Below are 25,940 nucleotides of genomic sequence, written 5' to 3'. Positions count from 1 at the left end.
GTGGGTTTTCTCCGGGCACTCCGGTTTCCTCCCACATTCCAAAAACATGCATGGTAAGTTGATTGGATACTCTAAATTGCCCCTAGGTGTGATTGTGAGTGCGGATGTTTGTCTCTGTGTGCCCTGCGATTGGCTGGCAACCAGTTCAGGGTGTCCCCCGCCTACTGCCCAAAGACAGCTGGGATAGGCTCCAGCACGCCCCGCGACCCTTGTGAGGAGAAGCGGTACAGATAATGGATGGATGGATGGATATTTACAATTGGCACTTAGTATGGTGGGAAGTCCGCCAAATCTCATGTAATTATTTGAAACTCCTCGGTCCTCCCTCCTGTTTTTACATGCCTTCCACCAGTCATCGCACTGAGGAGATGAGGAGAACAAATGTTGAGAGAAATGAGAAATTAGTTCCTCTATGTCACCGGTGTCAAACTCAAGGTCCGGGGGCCAGATCCGGCCCGCGACATCATTTAATGTGGTCCGCGAAGGCAAATTATGTGTTTTGACTTGACGTTTCTTTGAAAATGTCTTCATTGTTAACACAACATATACGATATTTCAAGCATTTGCTACCAATCCTTCCTTTAAAATACATTGGAAATTAGTTGAACAAACTATTAACTGGCTTCTGATTTCAAAACTAGCTATCCATCAATTTGTTGTCTATAAGGCGAGCATACTTTACATGGTTTCACAGTTGTAACGGCCCTCCGAGTGAAATCAGAACTATGATGTGGCCCGCGACAAAAATGAGTTTGACACCCCTGCTCTATGTCATCATTTCATTGAGACAACGTTACGTCATTGACACATCACAAATAAATCATGTGTCTCAAATAAATATCTCTGTCTGAATTATTACTTTTGCTATGTCATGCCATCTCTTGCCTCGTGAGACGATTGTGCTGTTCCACAAATGCAAACAAAAAAAGTTAATTTAAAACAATTTATTGTGACTAGATTAATCGTTAACTTATTATTAAGAGTGACGTTTGGAAATATCTTAGGTTGATGTTCGTGGTCTGATTAAAAAAATAATCAGAAGTTACTCGCTAGTTACTCAGTACACGGGTAGTTTTATTCACTGAGTACTTTATTCACGTAATAATTGGTAGGTCAACTTTTTACTTGAGTTGTATTTTTCAAACCATACTGTTGAGTAAAATTTTTAGCTTCTCTACCCACCTTTGCATTCAATAGCTTGAGAAAATGTTTGCAAACTTTAGACTGTTAGTGTATATATATTTGACCTATCTCACCTTCTTAAAACAGTTCCTGTTTTTGATTTTGTGATGGTTTGAATTTTTCTCTGAAGTATTTCTTTTTCCGTTATTTGCTGTCAGAAATTATTTCTAAATACCCCTAAAAAACAGAGAGTGATCAGCTTGCCGAAACAGATTGTGTTCCGCTTAGAGGTTTCATTACATGAGTAACTTTCCCAGTGTACCAAGTTCCCCAAGCCAAGATGAAAACTTACTAAGACAGATAGATGGATTAAAATCGAGAGTGTTCAAAATGAGAAGAAATGGTTGCAGGCTACCCTTTTGCCGACATCCCTTGGGAACATTGTTTTGTTGGAGGTAGAATCAGTGTATCAATCAAGCCAGGTCTAAATGAGACACAGAGGAATGCATATATAGCGGTGTTGCTAATTGATCGATGGCTCGCATGAGGAATTGAAAATAAGATGTTTGCTTCATTAACACAAATCTCTTGAACTATAACTGAGCTCCATACTCAGAATAAAGCTAGAGAGCAACATTTAAAGTAAAATGAAAGAATAAAACCCCTTTTGTTTCGTCTGGCTTGATGGCGCTATTCCTTCTCCACCAAACTGAAGCCCATAATACCTTATATATCCTAGAAGTGGGCCACGTAGAAATAAAACTTTACAAAAGCACATGTCATATTGTCCTCGGGGGGGTGGCCATTAGTAGAAAAGAAACTGGACTGGGTTTAACTTGTCAGGCGGCTTCAAAGAAGACTGTGTGGGCCTCTCGGAAGCCTCGCTGGCTGATGGAGAATTATCGATTGTGTGTTCAGATATCTTGAGGCGCTGGTGTATAACACTGGGGCTTAAATTCAGCCCTGATGCGCAGCCCATGCATAATTTATGGGGTTCCCATCAAAAGGTAGAAGCAATGCAAACCAAAGAGGTCTCAAGAAGCTTTTTGTTGTTGTTGGTGAATGTTTTCACACATCAACAAGCTCGAAGCTCGCTATTATTTTACACCAGTCAGCCAGAATGTGAGAGAAAGGGAGAAATTTTACCAGGTGGGTGAAGCAGGACTGACTATTGGCACTGGCATTTGTAAGAATGAACGATACATAAAAAAGGTTTTAATTGATTTACAATGACGGATAACAACTGCAGTTTCGGCAACTTATTAGGAACCACTATTTTCTACACAAATGTTGTACTGTTGCAAGCAGTACAACATTTGTCATTATGGCTTTACTTTGTTCCTTGAATTTGCCTCTTGCATGTAAAAGCAGCATGCATTAGATGAATAATGACAGCAGCAATCACATATTGATCTGTCTGTTTCTATTGACCGCTGCTGCTCTGGGCTATGCTTTTGCACATACTAAAGACATTTATTCAGACAGGGCGACATTTGCTTGTAAGTGCGGAACACATATATTGTGTTGTGTGTGCATATCAGAATACTTACACGTGTCAGTGCTTCCATCTGTAAAAGTAAACATCTGGAAACTTGGCAATGTTGCACGAAAAAAAAGTTAACCCTTCGGAATTAGATAGATTTCTTTATGATTTGGTCATAAAATATGATCGTATCATAATCTAATTAGTCATGTAATACGATCTTAATCTACCTGGTGGTGTTGGCTCCGATGGTGGGGGAGGATGGCGGATCTGCAGACCCAAATGTATTGTGAGCGTTTGCTAGAAATGTCTGGCAGAATCCCCTGTCAGAAAGAGTTTCAACCATGGAGAAACTGAGTTAGCATGTTCCACGCCTCCATTGTTGAGGCGGGCCATCGGAGCTCTGGCCTTAAAATGGTCGGTGCCCGTCGTGGCGGCAATCCCAGAACATGCTAGTGGACACCTGCGGTAAGGGAAGACGTCAAGATGAAGGAGTTCTACCCGGCCTTTTTAGCCTGTGGGACTCCAGAGGCAGTTGACGGGTACTGGCTGGACAAACGGAACGCAGCTTCGGCGGTCACAGAGGCAAAAACTCGGGCATGAGAGGAATTCGGGCCAAAGGAAAAAGACTTCTGGAAGGCTTTGAGGAAATTCTGGTCCACAATCTGGCATCTCTGGAGGGGGAACAGTGCACCATTTAATCTGTGTAGAGTGGAGGTGGGGTGCTGCTGACCTCTACTCAGGAAGTGTGAGTCACTGAGGAGAATACTTTGAAGACCTCCTCAATTCCAATCATCGAAATCACAGATTCAGGAGGAACAATGTGACCAGATCCACACCGTTGGCAGGGTCCTTGACGGTGCATGGGAGTTCGTCCAACCAATCTACATGTGTTTTATGGACTTGGAGAAGGCGTTCGACCATGTCTCTCTGGAGCTCTATTGGGGGTGCTTTGGGAGTATGGGGCACTGGAGCAGTTCACAATAACTTGTGAGTGTGAAACGGTCAGGATGAAAATCAGGACGTCCAAATCTGAGACCATGGTCCTCAGTTGTAAGAGCTGGAATGCCCTCTCCGACCCGGGGATGAGGTAGTGCCCCAAGTAGAGGAGTTCTAGTATCTTGGGGTTTTTTGTTCCTGAGTGAGGGCAAGATAGTGCAAGAGATCGAGTGGTGGATCAGTACAGCGTATACTGTGATGCGCCACCCGTATTGGTCTGTCAAGCTCTCGATTTACCGATCGAGCTACATACATACCCTCGTCCATGGTCACGAGCTGTGGGTTGTGACCGAAAGAACGATAAATAAATAAACTAAAACCAAAATAAAACAGACACTGAAGCAAAATATGCAGGTTTAAACCAAAAATAATCAGGGAATTACAAAAGATTAACTATTTAATTTTAAATCCTGCTTTGTTTGCAAGCCACCAGGTACGCGGCCATTTTCATACATCACTCTCTGGGAACTAAAACACTTAGGAAACATTCCTCGAGTATAGCTCCTTGGTGGAACTTTCTCTTTGTCCTATCCATGCTCTTTGATGTGTATTTAAGACAGTTGAGTTGGTCATTAATACGGTGGCGTGGGAATAATTTACGGGTCGCCGTTGAAGCATCAAGGCGTAAGGAGCAATTAAGAGAAATCAAATCCATCCACAGTGCATGATGGCCAAAGTATGTGAAAACCAAAGCTAATGACTTCTTAAAGTGCAAATCAGAGTCAGGAGTCTGCCAACTCAGAGCCCAATCATTGAGATGAGATTGGAAGTTTCAGTTAAAGCGACCCTGCTTCATGAAAAACACACCTATTTTGAATATGCTTTTCTCAAGAGGCTTTGCTAGATGTGTACCATGCCTCACAAAAAACACTCTTAGAATTACAGTTACAATAATAATAGTTAACTAAATAATTAACTTGCACATAGCTGTAAAGGGTTATTAAAGTACAGTATGTCTAAAAACCTTAATGTTCATCTGTCCAGGGTGTGGCTATCACTTATCTCAATGAACAGGTGAGATGTTTTCAGTGCGCTTAATTTTATTTGGAGATTAGTAACATCAGACACCATGTGCAGTCAACAAACTCCATGAAAACTAAGTATGTAAAAAATGGATGCAATACTGTATCAGTTCTGAGATCAGGATGATGGCCAAACGTTTCCTTCCATTTCCACCCAGACATGCTAATCAAATACCACACCCCAAGTGATCCACCGCCCTGCCCTTTTTCTATCATATTTGATATCTAGATAGATGGATGGATGGATGGATGGATGGATGGATGGATGATAGATAGATAGATAGATAGATAGATAGATAGATAGATAGATAGATAGATAGATAGATAGATAGATGGATAGACTGATTTGAACAGCTTCAGCAAAGAAAAAACAATCAATACAAAATTTTATAGTAAAATAAGTCATCCGAAAAGGCAGGGGGTGAAGCTGCAGCTTTTGAAGCCTATGTCCTGAACCCTACATCTGCTTCCAAGTTTAACTGTAACAATGTATTCCTTAGAGAGGAAGTCAGCCCAAACATATTTTTTTCTCGATTATGTTCTTTGCAGGCCCACCAGTTGACATACGGCATTCTGATTAATATTGTGTTTGTGCAGTATAAGTTTGTGCAGTATAAGTTAAGCAGCAAAATGTACCCACTTTTAGCCATCTTAGGGGGCAGCCATTTTGTTACTTCTGTCGACTGAAGGTGGCATCGAAGTTGCTCAGGGCTCAGATAACCAATCATGGCTCAGCGTCAGAAGACAGATGAGCCTTCATTGGTTGTTATCTGAGCCCTGAGCAACTTCTGTGTCAACTTCAATCATCAGAAGTGACAAAATGGCCGCCCCCTGAGCTAGCTAAAAACAGTTGGATTTCTTATATTCCACAAATGCAATATTAATCAGAATGCCGTGTTTAGACAAGTGGGCCTGCATTGAACATATTCTGGGACAAAAAAAACTGTTGGGGTTGACTTTAGGTGATGCGATATTCCTCCAGTGTGTTGGCTGGCAGAATTAGCTTTACAGTTTTTGCATAAACTGGCGTGGATGGGTATATAAATAATTGTATATGTATATATTTGCATTTTTATTCTGCATCAGTGCACAATTATTTTCATTTCCGAGTTGACACTGCAACAGCATCTGACAGCTTTCAGGAGCCTTGTTCAACACGTGCCTTCATTTCTGAATAAAGACCTTTGCTGTTGGACTGCACATGTTGTCAATCAAAATGTGGCACACAGGAGAGAGCTGTGAAGAGAAAGACAACCCAGTCCATAGAAGTAAATCTCGCTTCATATAATAACATATGCTAGAACGAGTTGAAATGATATATTTTTTATCCTTATTCTCTTCTGTTGTACGCACTGCTTATTATGCCCTCCTATGCGTCTGCCACAGCGGGACACTGTGTTTCGACAGTGCCCGTCCTCATTACTGGCAGACAAGCACCTGAGAGATGAGCTGCATCCTGACCCCCGGAGCTGGTTCTCACCTCCATTAACACCAGCAGGGGGTCGCCATGATCTGATTACAGGAGGGCATGAATAAGGAGCGGAAGGAAATGTTGGGAAACAAGAGGGAAAGGGTTGAGGATGAAAATGAGGGCGGTAGGAGAAGTGATGGGAAGGGATGAAGTATGAAAGTGTGTTGGGGGCGGGGGAGCTTGATAAGGGGATGGGGGTGATGACAGCAACACGTGTGATGTGCATAAGCCGGCGGCCGTCATGTCTAATAATGGAGGCCATTGGCACGTCGCTCAGTCAGGGCGCCTGACTTTGATCAATATCACCTGATGAGGTGTCTGACTTCTCTGTGATGTGCATCAAAATGGAATATGTTTTTCCTTCCTATTCGATCGATGGGACGAGTGTGAAACTAATTGGGCAAAATTGCTGGGGCATTTATTGATTAATCATGCAGAAAAACGAGGTGAACGTATCAGAAGTCGGAGCCTCAGTGCGTGCGGGCGGCGACACGGTGTGTTTTGATTGGCCAAATGAATCGATATTGAGCCTGTGAAAAGTTGAAAGGTGCGTGAAATATTTAACGATGCAGCAGATCCACAGAAAGTGGAATAAAAACAGACAGGCATCAATTTTGAATGCCAGATTTGAGCTGCTCTGGATGATGGAATTCTTTGCACCATAGAATGTTACCTTCCTTTTCCCATTCACACTTTCATAACCTAGTCAGGCAGCAGGTCTTATGGATTTCTGTATCTTTTTTTTTTTTTTTGGTTTGAGAATGATTTTCACATGTTAGATGTCACAGTGTGGTCCCCTGAGAGACAGGAATGTCTTGGCAATAATCTCTTCTTAGTACTGTGGAACCCCTGGGAAGAGTTGAATCAGGCTACTTGATTCAGACTTTTAGTGCACTATACCATATATGCAGACACAAAAGCCATTCCCCCATGTCGATATAAATGGAAATTAGTTTTCGTAGTGCTGGGGTGTTCCTGTTCCACATATAGAAACATTCATTCTCTGCCTGCAGAACATAGTGAGAACATAGTCACTGTACAATACTAAACTGTCAACACTATCAAGAACTGGAGAAGAAAAAAAAGGACCAATTAGATTTAGGTCCATCTTTATTGAGGTGTTTTTCAGCAATCTCGATTCACATTTTGAGAAATGGGACTTTGCACTGCCCCAAACCACGGGTGGCCAAATTTATCTTCTACAATAGGTTGTTGATTTCTTGCCTTCAGACAAATATTGCCTGAAAAATATTTGCTTGAACACAAGAAACAAACATTTACAATTGGTAGAGTCCACGTATTTAATTACGAATTAGCCTCAAATGGACAAACAAAAACTCAAATTTGCGTGAACTGTTATTTGTTCATTTATGTTTGTTTATTTGCTGTTTAAATACCAATGGCAAAGGTCTAATCCTGCCAGAATAGATAATGGTATGTTCCAGTCATGTTAGAATGCACGCCGGTCAAATTCTACTTTATTTTACCTTGAAGGTTATTTCCCCTTCCTCCTTCACCGTGTGCTACACAGGTCGCGATTCAAAAGCCGTTCAAGTGCTATCACTTTATAATACAATGCAACACAAAGAAGTAAGAGACAGTCGGACCAATGAACGGGAAGCGGGTGGACGGAGGTTACCGCAGAGCTGGGATTTCTGCTTGTTTTTCCCTTCCAAATAATGAGAAGGAACAATTTCCATATATAAAGCATGATGAAATACGTTGCAAGCGGTCAGTGTGTGATGCCCAGGGAAGAGGAGGAAGACAAGACAGCGTGACTTAGAAAAGGAGAGGGGAAATCGGCATCCATGCCTCCAAAGGTCACCGTGGTGTCAGAATGGAAGAACACTTAGTGACTCACCACACACAATTTACTTAAGGAGATGTGAACACTCTGGTGGCTACCGGGAGGCGGTTTGATAAGCGCCCCAGATCATGTGTTGACCTCTGGGCCGCCTCGCAATGTTGCTGATTGCCGGTTGGAGTCAGCAGGGAGGCTGGCGGCCTGGCTCGCGCAGCTCCTGGGCTCGCGGTGTCTGTCAGTGCAGAGTCTCAAGGCCACGTTATCCTGAGTGGAAGTCCACCGGGTCTCGTTGTTTTGACCTGCTGCAGTCCTGTTTACATACTAATGAGAGGTTTGGTCTTCACATGGAACAAGAGCTGAGCGCCATTTACGCTTCCGCTCACTTGCCTGGAAGTCAGGCTGCGTCCTGCAATCCATAAAATATATGTGGGATTCATATTTTGAATCCAAAATGGTCAACTCAAGAACTGCTTATGGAAATAAAAGGCTAAAGTTGATTCAAATCAATAGATTTTAGCTTCTTGTTAGGAGTTTAGCTGTTGAGCCAAAGGGAAATGTCATAAATTACTCATGTCCAAATCAATGGCTCCAGCTTGTTTTGACTCAACTTTTAGAATGCGAATGTTGAAACTCTACAAAACTTCAAGTTGTTTGTGCATCCCATTAGAACTAATGACCTAATTTGAATTCCGTGCCAGCACAGGGGAAAGAAGTGGCTCTATGTGCAACAAGACAGGAACTGGGGTGTGTGATTTAATAAAAACAACAAATTTACCCATGTAGTCTAATATTTATAAAGTACCTTTACTGACGATTATAAACAACTGTTTTGTATTCTAAACCCCTTGCATGCCAAAAATGTTGGTGACGATAGGAAACAGGACTGTTCTTAAACACACATCACCTTCGTTATGTCTGTAGCTGCTCAAACAAACAAACAAACACATAAACAAAGATACAAACAAACAAACAGGTCACCCATAGGGTATGTGTGTCAAGATTTAAAAGGGGCAGGGGTTAGCATGTCTGCCTCACAGTTGAGAAGTTGTGGTTTCAAGTCTCTGCTCAGATTCTCCCGTGTTTACAAAATGTCTAAATTAAGCATCGGTTTGAATATGAGTGTGGATGTTTGATGGTCTATATGAACCCCACAGTGGACTGATGACCAGTCCTGGGTGTACTCCAACTCTTGCCCAAATTCAGCTGGATAGGTTCCAGCTCACCCATGACCCTTTATAAGCACAAAAATAGATTTTGCAGGTGGTTATATTGTTGTGTCTGATCTGTAATGGACTCTGCAAAGTATATCATTTTGTGTCAAACACTTTTCAAAATCAAGTTAATAAAATTATTTGATGAGTTGCGACTATGTATTGTTGTAAGGTTGGGTGGAATCAGGCAAAGAGGAGCTTAAACCTGACTGGTGTGTGCCATTGTTGGAGACTTAGGACAATCCTCAAGTCACAGTGATTGGCTCTGCCTCATGTTTGGCAGGTAAGCGGCCCCCATAAGAAGGCTCCAGCAAATCTGAACACTGGCAACCTAAGTTTGCAAAGGGCAAGAGGGATATAGACGGAGGGGAAAGAAAGGCGGACCCCCATTTACAACCTGTTTGGGATTTGGCTTGCGCACCGTGACTAACACCCCTGCTGCAGCGCAGATGCTGCTGAATTTCAAGTCTGGCGTACTGCAGGAGGTACCCGCTTAGTAAGAGCACAGAAAAAATGCCATCTGTTAAATAAACAAAACATATTCAACCATCATGTTTTTTCTACACAGGAGAAACTTTCCTGTGCATTAAATGAATGCAAGACATTGCACCTCAACACCAGATGGCCAATTATGTTTTATTTTGGCACTAAAAGTTTGAGAAGGTGTGCAGGATATTGCCCATAATGTATACACACAAGCAGGCTGCCGCCACAGGACCTCTTTTTTAACGGGCCCCTCGGGGCTCTGAAGTGGAGAGGGAAAGGTACCACAGAGGCGGAGGCAGCCACCTGCATGTGTCTGCTCATATTGCATGTGTGCCAATTACTCCATGACAGACAGGCATAGGATGCTGACAGGCCATTGCTGTTTGGCACATGTCACGCACAAATGCTTCGCACTGGGCGAAGATGAAGGTTCGGCCTGACAGCTCGAATGGAGCGGGGCCAAGGAGGAAAAAACACAGGAGTCATGGCAATGGTGAAGAAGCGAGTGGGTATTAATATTACATTCTTGTGTCTAAAGAGTGTGACAGGAGCATGACAAGAAGCATGTGAAAATTGCTCCAAAGTTTGCAGGAAGTGTTTGACTGTTAACTATTTATGTGGCAGACAGTACGAGGTGAGGATTTAAGTGTGCTTGCCTGAGGCGTTGTGGTACAACTCTCTGTATGAAATTCTGATTTCATGTAAATGTTGGAGTTGTCAAACAAGGAAAGAGGTGTAAAATAATGGAGATCCCCCTCACCACCACAAATCCCCACCCCAATCATCTCTATTTAGGGCTAGAGCTTGCGGCCTTCTGGAAATTGGTTTCTTTGTAAATTACTATTAAAATGTGTTATTTTGAGGGCTTACTCAAAACACTCACTCTGAAAAACTCACCAAATTTTGCCAGCGTTTTCATCATGAAAATGTACAGCATATGTTTAAATGTACATGTAAATGTAAAGGTCGTGGTTGCAGGGCATATCCAAAGAGACATAAAAAGTCTGTAATTTTGCTTTGAAGCAATCATTTGAGGGTCATTTTGGCATTTCCCAAAGATGCTTCAGAAACAAACTTGTCCTCAACATTTTGTACAATTTATACCAAATGTGAACAAACCGCATGCATGCTAGAAGAATTATAATGGTAAAAATCGCCATTGCCACATGTTAGCAAAGTTTAATGACTTGCTGTAAAATATAACTCGAACACATCTTGGTTGTGCGATGAAGGTCCCGCCCTGAAAAAAAATCATAGGTGCACCCAACCTGCAGAAATGATAATATACAATAACTTGCCTACATACCCGCCAATTTTATTCAAACACTGCACCGCGACCCCCAAATTTTGTGCACCACTAACAGGCATTAGGATAGGATAGCATAGCATGCAACTTTCATTTGGTTTGTTTTTGTTTCTATTTTGACTACCTCTCTTGTACTGTTGGTGTAGTATTGAATTCACAGTCGAAAAATGACAGACATGTTTAAGAATGCAGTCATGTTACTCTCCTATTAATATGTAGATGAGCCAGAATGTAATATGGAAGCTATCGCTCTTCTGTACAGAATTAGAGGCACTCAGAAACTGTGTTCCGGGCAGAAAATGTCACAAGAAATCATGAGACATATCAACCAGTCCTATCGGTAATCCAAGGGTCATCAATGAAATGAATGATAAAATGAATGAAAGTAGATGTCATTTGAAAAAAACAAAAAACAAATATAAGTTTAGAAATACACACATACACATACACATAAACAAACAAACAAAACAAACAAACAAACAAATACATAAATACATATTTACTGTAAAAAATCCATCCATCCATTATCCAAACCACATATCCTGACAAGGGTCGTGGGCGTGCTGGAGCCTATCTCAGCTGTGTACGGGCAGCAGGCGGGGTAAACCCTGAATTTGTTGCCAGACGATTTGTTGCAAGCTGATTGCAGGGCACACTGAGACAAACAAACATTCACACTCACAATCACACCTAGGGGCAATTTAGAGCGGTCAATCAACCTACCATGAATGTTTTTGGAATGTGGGAGGAAACCGGAGTACCCAGAGTAAACCCACGCAGGCACGGGGAGAACATGCAAACTCCACACAGGAAGGCAGAGGCCGGATACAAACCCATGACCTCTGCACTGTGAGGCAGACGTGCTAACCAGTCAACCACCATATGCAACACAGTGTACAGTGTACATATACTTCACATCAAGTACAACTAGTCTTCTTACTTGTCCTATTCTAAAACCATATATGCATCATCTGAGTCAGGTATTCAGTTTTGGGCAAGACATGGGAGGAAGTTGATTTTTTTTTTACAAAGTGACCTCTTCAACTCCTTACCTGGCTGGCATACATGTTACCCGGCTTCAAGGATTGTATATGAATCCTTTTTAAAACTTTACAGTTTTTACTCAGTCATTGTCATGTAAATGCAGCTTTCAATGGCTCAAACATTATTGTTTCAGAATTGCTGTTGTCAAGTCCCTAGATTCAAAACGGTAACACACAAACATTGTCCAGAATGAAATTGTGTTCTCGAGTGAATCACAACAGAGATGGGATAAAATAGAGTGGACTGAATGGAAAAGTGTTCTTCTCCTTGAGGAGCTTCAATGTTCCAGTGCGTGTGAGTGTAGGTGTGCATGAGTGATGGACGTCTGTGGATGAATTCAAAGGAGGTCATAGAAGAATGAACGTCCCCCTCCCTGGTGACAGCGACCACCTCTGTCAAAGATGTTTCCTATATGACATGATTACCAAACACACAGATGGGGCTCACCACTGCACAGGCACACTACCCTATGTGACAAAAGAGCCCGGCTCCTTGCTTTGTCTGCGTGTCAAGGATTCTCCCAGAAGCCTGGACGGATTGCGTGACACCGTCACACTATCCGTGGATCCCTGCAGGCAGCCATGGGACAAGAAACTCATCATCGTCCCTCCCTATTTTTCCCAGGTGAACAACAGTGAGCAGGAGGATGGGGGTTTAAGCGCTGATGATGAGGAGGAGAGGGTGGCAGAGTGGCAATAGACCTCAGGCCTATTGTGGAGATTGAGAAATATCCACATGTGCCACAGTGGCCACTCAGACAGGCAGCACGGAGAGCTACTCAGACGGACAGCTCTGTCAGTGGTGATTACCCTGCTGCCATTCTGACATGGAGAGATTGGGGCCATATGAACGCCTCTGTAGCCCTAAGCGGTGTTTCGGGGCAGGGGTTGGCGAGACGAGCCAGCCACTGCTTATGAGAGGTCATAATCAGATGTGAAAGCTGTCTTGTACGCTTACAGGCAGCATTGTAGCCCAAAGTGCCGCTTGCTGTAATATTGATGCCGTCTTTCACCGTGGTTGCATTAAGGGGACGGGGGGGGGGAAATTGGAAACGCATTAGCACACCTGATAGCTCTGGATTTCAGGTTCAAGGATTCTGAACTCATTCCACTCGTGTCGAGGGATTCGGAATGTTAAACATGCAGGAGGATTATCATCCCAGGAGGGGTTGGATGTGAGAAGGGAAGAATTGAAGGAATTGTCGCTGTTAAGCACATAACGGGATAGCCATGGCTTTGGCAAACGTGTCCTGCAGTGTTGACGTGATTGTAAGAAAATAATAGCCTGTCACCAAAATAAGATGAATTCCTCACAAATCAGCTCCCCATGTGGATTTCACTCAAAAATCTAAATGCGAGCGTGTTTGTTTTTCCTGGTGTGTTTCCCAGGAGTTATTGCAGTGGAAACCATCCATTAACTTGATGCTGTGCTGGCTGGTCAGCTGGAGTACTGTAATAGGTGTGAAGAAATGCTTGTGGAACCCCCGATTTATTTGATGCCACTCTCACTTCCTCCAATCTAGTGCTTCTTGATGGTTGCAGCGCTCACTTATAAAAAAAAAAAAAGGAGGCTGAAAATAGCAGATAGCACATCTCTGGATGAAAGGTGCCTCAAGGGTGGCTATCAGGATGGAGGCGCGCAAAGTATGCACCTCGCTCACATGCACATGCCAGCCCTCGGGGTCTCAAGGAGTGATGAGAGCTGACAGTGGTTTGTGTGCGATGACTACTTGTGTTTGTGATCCGCAGCCACTGAGCCGCCTCCTTCAGATATCTCCAGCGCTAGAAGTAAGTGCCAAAAGATGTCCCCAAATCACAAAGTGAGCGCTTTTTTTTTTAAATCAACACACAGGGGACAACTCTAGAAAAACACATGTTTTCCAAAATGAGGTGAATTGTCAGCGGTCCATATCATGGAAATCCTCAACAATAGATAGCTAGATGTACATATAGAAAATGTAAAGGTCTAGATCTGACTACATCTTTACCATGCATAATTAATGTGTGCATTAGGCACTAAACAACGGTAATGATTTCTAAGTGCTGACCAGTAAAATTGTACTTACATTGAGGGGTGTCAGCTGAAGGTCCTGGCAATGTAATTTGGAACGGTTACACTCGTGCACCTTTGCCCGTCTTGCGTGCAAGATGGCACAGTAATGGGCCACCATATGCATAAATCATGAGCCGGCTTCCCTCTTTTTAACATGACATGCAAACCACAGCAAAGTGTTCATATTTGGAATTATCGCGTGGATGCCAATGTGCACTTTTAGGTCTCATGAATGCATCCTCAAGAATGTGATTTTCACTGTAGCCAATGTGGCAACAAATCATATCAATTAATGACACATCACTCTCTCTAATTCATATGAGAAAATTCCTTATGTTCAATACAAATCATTTCTCATAGCTGGAAATGATAAATTCATCCCTATAATTATGCTTATGATTCAAGTCAATGAGCAAACAAATTTCATTAATGGATTAAAAGCTAAAAATGGTCTGTTATCCAGCATTGAGCGGCAAAGAGGATTTAGCCAGCAGGCACATTAGACTTATCATCTTATGCTAATGAGAATGATTAGTAATCAGTCGCTCCCCTAAAAGCAGCAATCGGAAGTTAAAAAAAAAAAAGAAACAGAACGAGATTTTGTTGTTCGAGAGTTTTGAACTATTCAGAACACAATAAAGCCCATTTAATGTCTCTTTGCCCAATAAAAAGCACATATTGCCTTTAAAAAGCACTATGTTATATATAAATTTGCTATTCGTACAAATAATGACTAAATGATAACTGAAAAAAATAAAAAAATAGTTATACATGCTTTTTGCTGAACACCAAAGAATGATACTGCTTTTGTTCTACTGACATTTTTCCAACTTTAAAATACAACATCAACTTCTTGTCCTGGGAAACGATAAAAATAACAGATAACTTTGCATCCAACAATTAGTAATACTGGATACATTAATGACATTTCTGAATAAAATATACCTCTCAAGTCACAAATTCTGACTTTGAATTGTCATAATGACTGATATCATGCAAGACGTGATGTGGCATGGTAAAATAAATGAACGAACAAACACATTAAAAAAAAAGATTTGAAAAATTGTGTAAAATATCACAAATTGTCGAGGCAAACGTATTATTACATATTAAACCTTTAGTTTTAAGCTTTGACTTGGGAACAACCAGAAGGTCCTTACCACTTTGAGTCTGATATTAAATGCTCGCTTGGATAACCCGGAGGCTGACCCTTATGTGCTTTAAAAGCAACCAGTAACATTTTAAAATCAGTTTTAAACTAACTGTCTCAAAGTAATGATGGTAAAATTTGATATTGTCTGTCTGACTCAGTGAAATGAAAAAGAAGTGACAAAGTTCATAAGGAAGCATTCAGTAACAATGTGTTACATCGGTGACTATCCAACTTGTTTAAGAGTCTCGACGGGTCAGACCCCAGTACAACCATTAAATGACTGTTTTTTGTACTTTCTCCACCAGCCATGTTTTGCCCATGATTCACGCTCAGTAAACCAGCTGCTCTTAATATTTGAAGATATTTCTGAAATAAAATTTGTGGAAAAATCAATCTACTTTAAGAGATTCCACTATAAATACAATGTTAGTTCTAAAATGTGACACAGTGTCCTTGCTGATTGTCTACATTTCTGGAGTGTTACATTATACCATTTACATTTTCTCCAGTATGGACATGGATGCCTGAGTGCATATTTAAGTACCTACATGTTGGCTGCTGCATCCACATGTGACTCATCTTCTTGCTTCGGCTCATCTATAGCAGCTGAAGGCTCCATGCAGCCTCTTCCTGGTCCCTGCAGCTCCCCCGACAAGGGTTTTCTTCTCTGGGTGAGTGGTCTCTGAGGGCTTCATTTAGAATGGCTGGTCACCCCTGCCTCAGATTCATGTTGGAGCACTGAGCCAATTCACACAGATTTGCTGTGGCATGTTCACTAGGGTGTGTTAAAGGTCTCAGAGAAACAAAGTGTGACACGCATGTTAAGGCAATACATGTGGATTCACAGCCGTGTGGTCACTTGCTTCACTGATGCTTACTTGCTCCTGGCCTTTGTCCGTCTGACAACAGGTGCTGATTCATAAATAAACCTGGCAGACTCAAGCTATTGCATTCAAACAGTTTGTGCAAGCTGTTATTAACACTGATGCCATGGAGAAGCCTAACGCCGATCCCCAACCACCGAAAGCATCACGCCACAAATGATCTACAGTGTTAGGCAGACTACAACTTATTTTCCCCCCATTCACCTCCAGGGACTCAAAAGACACTTCAGGAAGTTTTAGCTTGATGAAGCCATGCTGCAGCACCTCAATCATCCACCTCACCCCAATAATGAACCGCTGCAGCCAAACAATGACTTTAGAGATTTAAAATGGACCCAAACACATTTTTTTGATTAATTGAGTTAAGCAGCAAAATCCACCAATTTTTAGCCATCCAAAGGGGCGGCCATTTTGTCACTTCAGTCGACTGAAAATGACATCACAACTGCTCAGGGCTCAGGTAATGACCAATCACGGCTCAGTTTCAGAAAACTGGTCAGCTGTGATTGGTCGTTACCTGAGCCCTGAGCAGTTATGATGTCATTTTCAGTCGACTGAAGTGACAAAATGGCCACAGAGATGGCTAAAAAACGATTGGATTAACTCTTTATTCAACAAAATATTTATCAGAATGCCTTGTTTCAACTAGTGGGCTTGCAAAGAACACATTCTTGAAAATAATATGGTTCTGTTAACTTCCACTTTAAGTGGTATGGAAAGAACCATGATGAAAATTTCATAATGTTCACTGATTAATGGATGCTTTCTAAATTGGCGGAATATGTTATCATCACAATTTCTACATGCTAAATCAATTTATTATCTGGGGGGGACCTTTCAGTCATCTTCCATAAATAAGGCACATTAAGGCTCAGCAAATTCACATACACAGAAATAATGTGTCATTTAATGAAATGTAAGGAACAGGTCATTGTGGCTGAACCCCATTGACTCTGCTTATATGAAACCCAGCGCATACTTTAATGTCCAATCAAAGCTCTGAGGAGGCCGAGAGATGAGCTAATCCAAACATGGCGGTTCTATGAGACGATGGACTTTTGTAGTGTTCAAAGAGAGACACATCATGAAACCACTTCAATATGTTCTCTTTCAAGTGTAACATCCTCCAAAGCATTTGTTTGACACGGATGAAACTAAAGTGACTGATGCTCTTGCATTCGGAAATCTCATTACTATGAAAGCCCCTTATATAATTGAGTTAGACATTTCACAGTCTATTACTAATCATGCACTGAGAACATTTTTAAAAGTCAGCTTCCGTGTCCGACACCGTCTAATCCCTCCTTTTAATGTACCAGAGCCTAACAGTTCGCTTTACTTAGTTAGTTAAAGGCCAATAGGTTCCTCTCATTCTCTCTCTCCCTCTCTGAGCTATAATGAAAGGACAGTGTGCGAAACATGCAAGGAATGAACGTTTTACTCTGGAGAAAAGTTTTGCTGCTATACACCATGTCCTTGTTATGGGCTTTGCTTTTTAAAGCAAGGTCACAGCATCCAGCAACTTTTAGCTTTATTAGCCGAGGGCTTGTCCTGAGGCGCTAAGTGGCTCTCACACAACAGCATAGATTGCAACCTCTGATTGTGCCTTATGTCTGGCTCTCTTACTTTTTCATGTTGCGCCTTCTTTTTTCTCCCTCCTCTCTGCTGCTGGTTTCTGTATTGAAGTTTTCCCGCAGCTCAGCCTCAGCAGCATGGCTCCTCTTCTCCTCCAATCCTCCTCATTAGATTCTCCCCGGATAACCTGAGAAGAAGCCCCTCTGCCTCCCAACCCCCCTGCCCCCAGTCCCCCCCACACACACACCGTCTCTCCATCCCCTTTTCCAACCCCGACCACAGGATTCATCAGCTGGCGACGAGCGACCTTTGACACCGGCGCCTCGCAGGCAGGATTACCATTGAGTCCGGCTCATGCTTTGTTCCTCGCAGCCGAGGGAGCAGAAAGACTCTTTAATGAAATTCAAACTTTGGGCGTGTGGAGAGCTAGACATCTGAAGACCTTCCTGGCAATGTGTGGAGATCAAAACACCTTGAGCCAAGCCGAGAAGCAGAGAAGTATGTTGCTTTGCTCTCTGAATGCACAATGATGATGAGAAACAAGGGTTGCCTTGGATGAGAGCCAAGGACTCAAACAAGTGCCTTCAATTACTTTTCATTTACTACTCAGAAAAGTCAGAGGGTTTAAATCAAACAATAAACAAAGGTGCTAAAGTAAGTTATTGCACATTTGAAAGGTAAGCATCACTTTCAGGAAATGGAGCCTCACAGCGGCCGAGGTCACTTGGGTTGATCAATCCAGAAAAGCCATCCATCTTCCCACTTGAGGTGGCGAGCCATAATAACTGTACATTCCATCTGTCTTCCCAATTCCTGATTGTAACAAGGACGCTGAAGTGTTTGTCATTTGAACCCAGTTCAAATCCTAACCCTGCCAGCATCCCAAGCAGTAGTGGTGGGCTAGTATCAGATCGATACTAGCATGATACTAGCATGAGCAGTTTCATTTTTGCTATTGTATGGACCGCTGCGGTTTCGTCAAACAGGCGACAAGCAGGTTGCCAGACTCACCGGTTCTGTCTCAGGGCTAAGCAGGCACAGTTTGCTCCCCAACCTCCTCCCCCCTGTTGTGTCCGTTATGTGACTTAGCAGCACAAACAAGCAAGCCACTGGCTTGGATCTGCCCACCCACCAGCACACACATAACACATGCAGTCACAGAAACACGGAGCATCTCGCTGGAGTTGCTCACAACATTCTGTTACCAAAACCTTTGTTCTGCACAGGGTGGCTTCTATTTAACTAACAGCATTGAAGATCGTTTAATTGTTTACACTTAAAGTGTTGTATATTGTCAGTTGTTTGGTTGTTGTTGTTTTTGTTTAGTTTAGTGCAGCCCTATTCCTCATTCTTGACAGATAAAGATAGTGTAACTCAGTGTATTGTATTTTCCAAATGTCCAATATGAAGAAACAATTTATTGAGAAGACAAAAAAGGGAATCTAAAGCCTGATAAGCTCTTCCATATGGTACATTGAGATGAGACTCCAAAACCCCTAAAAAAAAGAAAGGCAAGGAAGGAAAAAGAATAGCAAATCCTAAAGGCCTCATCAATCACCAGGGAGCAGGCTTCATTGCTGGAAGCCCTGCTCTGCTTTTGTCAGTGACAAAAAATGGCTTTCCACAGAAAAATGAGGGAGATCACACAGCCCGGTCCTGTATTGATTTTTATGGCGGATGATGGGGATGCTGGGTAGTGGAGGCAATGCTCTCGGAGCAGATGTCTAATGGTGTTTAGAGACTCTCTACTTTATCAAGCCAGGCCAGCACTGACAGTTAGATGCTGGAGGGCAATTAAAATTAAAGCCTGGCTGATTAGAATATCATATTCATCTGGATGGTAATTACTATGTCTGGCTCCGTATAAATAATTAATTATGCAAAACCCATGCAGCTGCCACTGGCTAGAGTTAACTGACTTTCTGTCAACGTCTCACAGTTCGAGAAAGGATAAAGAGATTTGGGAAATAAGCTCTTTAGCCGCTATCTGGAAGCCCGCTGGGGTGCGCACGCCATGCCCGTTGAAACAGTGGCGGTGTGCCCTCTGTGTGTGCAGGTGGCTTTAACGACACATGGCGAGGTTTCTTGTTGCACATGTACTCAAATTTGAAAGAAAAAAAAAAACATTCCTTGCTCTCGCTAACTCTTCAGTTTACATGCTTGTCTCACTTTGTGACACAACAGCTCTGCATCGTTTACCACAGAGTTAAAAATAAAATATCACATGGGACATAGGAGAAATAGAAATAACTTGCTTTGCGGTCAAACTGTTGCAGTCACAAAATATTTGTCAACTGTACAGACCAAATTCTAACATTCTTAACCGTCATATTAATGTAGAAACAAGTTAACTCACATGTGCCACATTTCTTTAAACATTCTTACATTTTAAGTATAAGTAATCAACTACAGTAAGTAAGCAAGTACTTTTGATCACAGTTAATAGAGAAACAAACCAGTCTCCATAAACCATATTTCATCATACAACATTGACCACAGAGCATTTGTTTACTCAACTGCAAATGTGGCAAAGCCTCTATTAGAGTTTAAGCATCTACTGGGGGGAGTTTTTTATTTCCACAAACACATGTTTGGAATAATTCTACCAGAATATCACAATTTATGTTAAGTGAAATTAAAGAATAAAACAAAATATCATGGAGAAATGGAGTAAAATGCCCAAAACCGAGGACGACAGGACAATACTGATAAGTCACCTAGCTTTATTAACATGCCCCCCCCCCCCCCCCACACACACACACACACCAGTACTGAGTGATAACATGTCAGTCTATTGGAACATTTATTAACATTTATTTATTCATTCAATTATTTATTAATTACACCATCACTACATAATGTAAGATCATCTTTAATACACGTAGGAGGAAGACCTATTGGGAAATCATTGGGAATTATTTGAAAGGTTCTAGAAAGTGTCAGGATGAAATATGCCGCGATCTCATGATTTCTGGCTGATAATAATGACAATAATGAAAATTAATTTACTGCATTTTAACTAATTTACAGACATATATTTTCATTGGGTCAGGTGAGTCACTGTTCTATTTCCATTTCCCCCCAAATCTTTACCTAAATCTAACCCACTTTTTTATCCTGTGAAGTAATGATAGTTAGAAAAGACGCCTTCAGTAACCCTATGATTTGTTCCAGTTTTTAAGTTATTCATAATAAACTCCGTAAGATTGAAATATTTCATGATAATTCACAATGTGCATTAGTACCCTCTTCAGGAATGGAGTGAAATATCACTGATCATTTACCAGCCCTCCAATGATTTGAATGAACAGGAGAATAAGTGATTGCTTTCAAGCTGTCCTGAGTGGCAGGTTACATTCTCGACTAATCGCCAGTCAGTCACAGGGTACATGTCGACACCATGAAGTGAAGCCACAATGCTGCACAGTCAGGTCAAGGCAATTAAACCAGAACACCACCTGTGATTGTAAAGTACACACCAAGAAAACAGTCATAGGTCTAAGCTTTCTTCTCTTAACATTTCAATCACGCAAATATAAACAATTACTGAATGTCTAATAAGTGGCACTGAAATCACGTTTGTGGTCTACTCTTCATTACTGTGACCTTCTCCCAAAGACACCCATGGCACCACAAATTAGCTTCATGCTGTTAAGGACGTTAATATGGTAATCAAAATCAGAAGGTTATATAAGCAGAGAAGGTTATTCTGTTTGATGTGGGAGAAGGTGAAAAAGAGAAATTGAGAACAGCTAAAAGACCCCAGGATCACCTCTGTGTGTTTATCAGCCTTGTCCATGTGGACTTGTCCACTCCGTCACACTTTCACATTTCCTCACACATCAAATAACAAATTATATTTAGAACATGCAAAATTGAGTCATGCTAGAAAATTGGAATATGTTTTACATCTTAAGGAAAACATGCAAAGATCCCTCCCATCCTCCCAAAAAAACCCTAACAACAATAGGCTCAGCTCTTCCCATATATTTACATCGAGGAAGCAATCCTGCATGCAGTTTTACAATGTTCTTATTGATTTTATGGTTCCATTGACCACTGGGATGAGGTAGCTAATTGTGTTTACCAATGTTTAACTTGATGTATGCATGTTTCCCAGTTAGCCTCAAGGAGTGCTACATGTGTTCTTTGATAATCTCTACACAGAGGGGGGGTTGGTGATTATGTTAATTTCAAGGCTGAATTTAAGATATGTGCGCTCCAAATGAGCATCATTGTACTGCAGCAAAATTGTATTCATGTCAATGCCTTGTTGGTTTACAAAAAAAAGTCGAATTCAATTTCCATAGTGAGGCAAATTGCTTTAGATTTTATTTCGGTGGATGTCATCTTTCAAAAACTGATCAATAATAAACCACAATGCAGATTAGGGAGGTTGATTATATCAATCTGTGTTGAATAAACAGAATTTAATAAACGTATTTAACCAGCTGGAAATAAAAAGGAACATGAGGCTTCAAAATCACTACTGTATGTGCTTTGGTTTGTATTAGTGGTATCAACTTTTCTGTAATTGTACTGGGTAACTGCAGATTTTGTGTTCCATATAAAATAAGGGTCACACAGACACAAACAATCGGGGTGGAAAACGGTCTCCAAGTGCCCACTTAATAAGTAGGGATCTGTGATTGTCTTGGCCAACTTCATCAGACATCATCCGCCCGTGGAGGTCTTCTTGCACTTTTTTAAAAACGTACTTTGCGTGCTTTGATATCCTGCATGGACTCCAGCAAATCAGTTTCTGCTTCCGCCAGTTTCTTGTGCGCTTATTTAAAAGGAAATGAGAGGAGCTGCTTCCATTGACTGTGAATCAAGTCTGCTGTGTCCACACCCACAACGCCACAACATAACCATTCCTAAATGCACCAAGATGCGGGCATCTGCGAAAATAGCAAAATTAGCCCAAAAACCTAAAGAGGACAAGAACTGTAGAAATGGAACGGTTAACTCATTTTAATTTACACATACAGGTATATGAATGTATTGCTTAAAACAGTTAATGATACGTTTTTTGGGGTGAGCATTTTAGCTTGGAATAGATTATACATCTTTCCATTATTTCCTATGGAAAAAAAAAAAAAATTAAATCACAGGTTGACCGGCATTACAGAACAGATTGTGTCGGACTAGAATGTTTCCACTGTAGATTTAATTAGGCTTTAGTAAGTATCTTTTGAAAAATAGGATAAAGGCACTAAGACTTGATTTACTCATGAGCAAAACAGGCACAAACATGATTGCTTATGCAGCAACTGATGTGGAAGATGATCGACTAAATGGGCACGCCCACAAATGCGTCTGCCAGTTGCCACGCAGTTCATCTTGCGTGTTTTGGTAGGAGTATATGCAAATACTTACGATATAATTTATGAAACTTTAGCTGAATTCCAATGGCTAATTGTATGTACCTGTTCTTAAATATGGCCTCTGAAAAGCTCTGAATTTTGCAAAGCAATTGAAATGCAACAAACAAACATTTTTGAAACCCAAAAACAATCAGGAACAAAAATTATCATGACATATGGTCTATTCAGCAATGCAAATTTTGGAGCTTCTGAATGATCAAAGGCCTAACTTGGAGCCAGCTAAGTTGGTGTCAAGCCAAATCACCTATGACCAACCTCCTTTCAACTCTGCATTTCCGTGCAACTGGGTCATTTTAGATCAAGGTGACAATAGGTGTTGGCCTCTCCCAGGCAGTTTTCCTGGTGCTCTGTCCCAAGTTTTAAATGCAATGTTTGTTGCAGAGCTGGGCACTTGACCCTTTTTTGCCCGTCCGGCCGCGGCCCTCCACCCTTGACCTGGGTACCCTTCCGGCCGCGACCCCCCGGCCATATTCATAAACATTGTCAGCCCCAGAGGTTTATTTAAAGACAATTAGCTGGCTAACTTACTATTCAAACCCGCTGTGGACACGCTTCAAACGCGCCACTTACTCACGTACTTACCCAGCTGCATGTACTAACTTCCATTGCGAGCCCTGGGGTTGGTTTTGTCGTATTGTATAGTTATTTGGGTCCAACAGACGACAAGTCTGCAAGCATTCAACAAGTTACTTATTTTCCACACTTCCCTTCCTTCTCGCTTCCCGGTCTTCAAAATAAAACATGCCAACAAACCACTACACAGCAGTTTTGCTACGGCGGATTTCCGGAAGTAGGAAAGTGCATGATGTGCCATACTTGAGTGCTGCGTGCAGCTTGAATATACTCCCGGACACAAGTTGTTTTGAAAGAAGCCTAAAAAGAAGCCATTCACAGAGTAGGCTGAGATGGAATTTGGCCGCCTCGCGAGCACGTCACACGCATGAGGGCCGATTAGTGTGCCGGACTAAAATCCACTTTCGGCCATGCTTAGTACAGCCATTTTTAAAAATGTGTCACCCCCCCCCCTCCGCCCCAAAAATGGGCATCTGGCCGGGCTGGAGGGTCTGACCGGTCCGGCCCAGGGACGGACTGCCCAGCTCTGGTTTGTTGGCACGTACATCAACTTGCCAAACACTCCGGATGAGTTTATTTAAAAAAATAGAAAAAAAGGGGTTTTATGAAGTTGATGGCTTGCCCATAATGATGGGGCCAATCAATTAATTTCCCCTAACCCAGTAATATGTTTGTTTGCATTGCTGAAAACCATTGTGAAAACCATTACAGATACATAGAGCACAAAACCCGCTTTTAAATATGACAGTCTCCATTACTTTTACATCTGTTGGCAACAGAGTGCAAACTGTTAGAATGAACACACAATTTAGCACCCACCATTAGTTCTTCATAAAAAGAACTCACTCTTGGTGGATCACGTGCAACATGCCCGTCAACAGTGTGTGCAATCTGTTAGAGTGAATTTAGCACCTGCTATTTATGATCTTACAAAATCATGCCATAAGTGTAAATCGGAAGTGTATAATAGTCTTGGTTTCTTTCTGTCGACAATTTATTTTGTGGTTTTATTTCATTCAGCTTGAAGTCATAAAAGTCACCAAAGAGCTGTATGGGATGTTTTCACATTTTTGAGCCCAATTGTTGGTGTATCAAGGATATTGTTCAGTCAAAAGATGTCTACAGTAAATCTCCAAATCATTGTACCACTAACTAAGCCAATCAGTCAAAACTATCTATCCTGTGCACTCTATTCTAATGTAAATCAGACCCTGAATGGCAGCCCATAGTTCCACTTGTGTGAAGGCACCTGCTGCTGCTGGCACACTGAACCTCACCACAGGGAACCATAGCGTGAGGTTTTGGCATCAGCTCAAGGCTTCTGTTTGCAAGGTCACACCGGTCTCCTATAAGCACCTCCTACAGCCTCACTGCTGCAGTGCATGCCACCTCCTTGTGAGGGCAGACTGTGTGTTGTCATCACAGTCATACCTGGGAATGAAAGGCTAGTCCGCTCCAGACGGTAGAGAACAATTACAAGCACAAGTGAAGAACTGGACTGTTTTTATTCCGATACAACCGACACACCAGCATCTTTCACCTATGCAGACTACTAATAAGACATTGAAAGAAAGACCCTTTTTTTTAAAAAAAAAATGCAGCCTACAGATTTTGGGATGACAACACTAGCTTTAGATCTCCCCGACAGAAAAGAGGAATGTGCACCCACAAACAGAGATGGAGCAGCGGCAGATAATAAAGTGTGTCATCCGGCTTTGCCCAGAATAAGATGAATAACGGTTATGTGAGCAGAGTGTAAATAAAGTTCCCAGTACTTCTCCTCCTTTTTAATATCACAGCTATCTTTTGGCTTGACTCGACACCTGCTGTGGACAGATATGGACTGGAGGGAAAAGGAAAAGGCTCAGTGGAAGAGAGGTGCCGCAGGACCATGGCAACCGTCCATAGTACATTTCCCCACTGCTTTGACTGCATGTTGAAAGGCGTGATTCCAGACGGGGTGGAGGGGTGGGGGGTTTCAGGCGAGGGGGCTGTTAGAAGATTTAGGAAGAAAAGCTGAGGGAAAATAAATCAAGACTGTTTCATGTAAGATATGAGTTTTGCATTGAGCCCTTTCAAATGAGCTCCTTTATGTTGGAACATGAGTGACAGTCATAATAGCCCCAACAAGTCAAAGAAAGAGGAGAATGGGAATGGGCAGCCAGCCAGGTCTTCTGTCTTACTGGCAAAAATGCGGCTTCCTAAATGAAACAACCAGCTAAGCTCATAAAAAAAGAAGAGAAAAATTGACTACTTTACATTGAAAGTGAAAGGGAAAATATATTGTTTTGGTTGCACTAGAACAGGAGAGAAATGCTCACACTAACAAACCTGCAAATTGGGCACAACATGTACAAATATAAGGAGC

This window comes from Filicampus tigris, chromosome 13, assembly GCF_054856515.1.
Source record: "Filicampus tigris isolate MCC_2025a chromosome 13, RoL_Ftig_1.0, whole genome shotgun sequence".
Taxonomy (NCBI): domain Eukaryota; kingdom Metazoa; phylum Chordata; class Actinopteri; order Syngnathiformes; family Syngnathidae; genus Filicampus; species Filicampus tigris.
Note: the sequence above shows the minus strand (reverse complement) of the source record.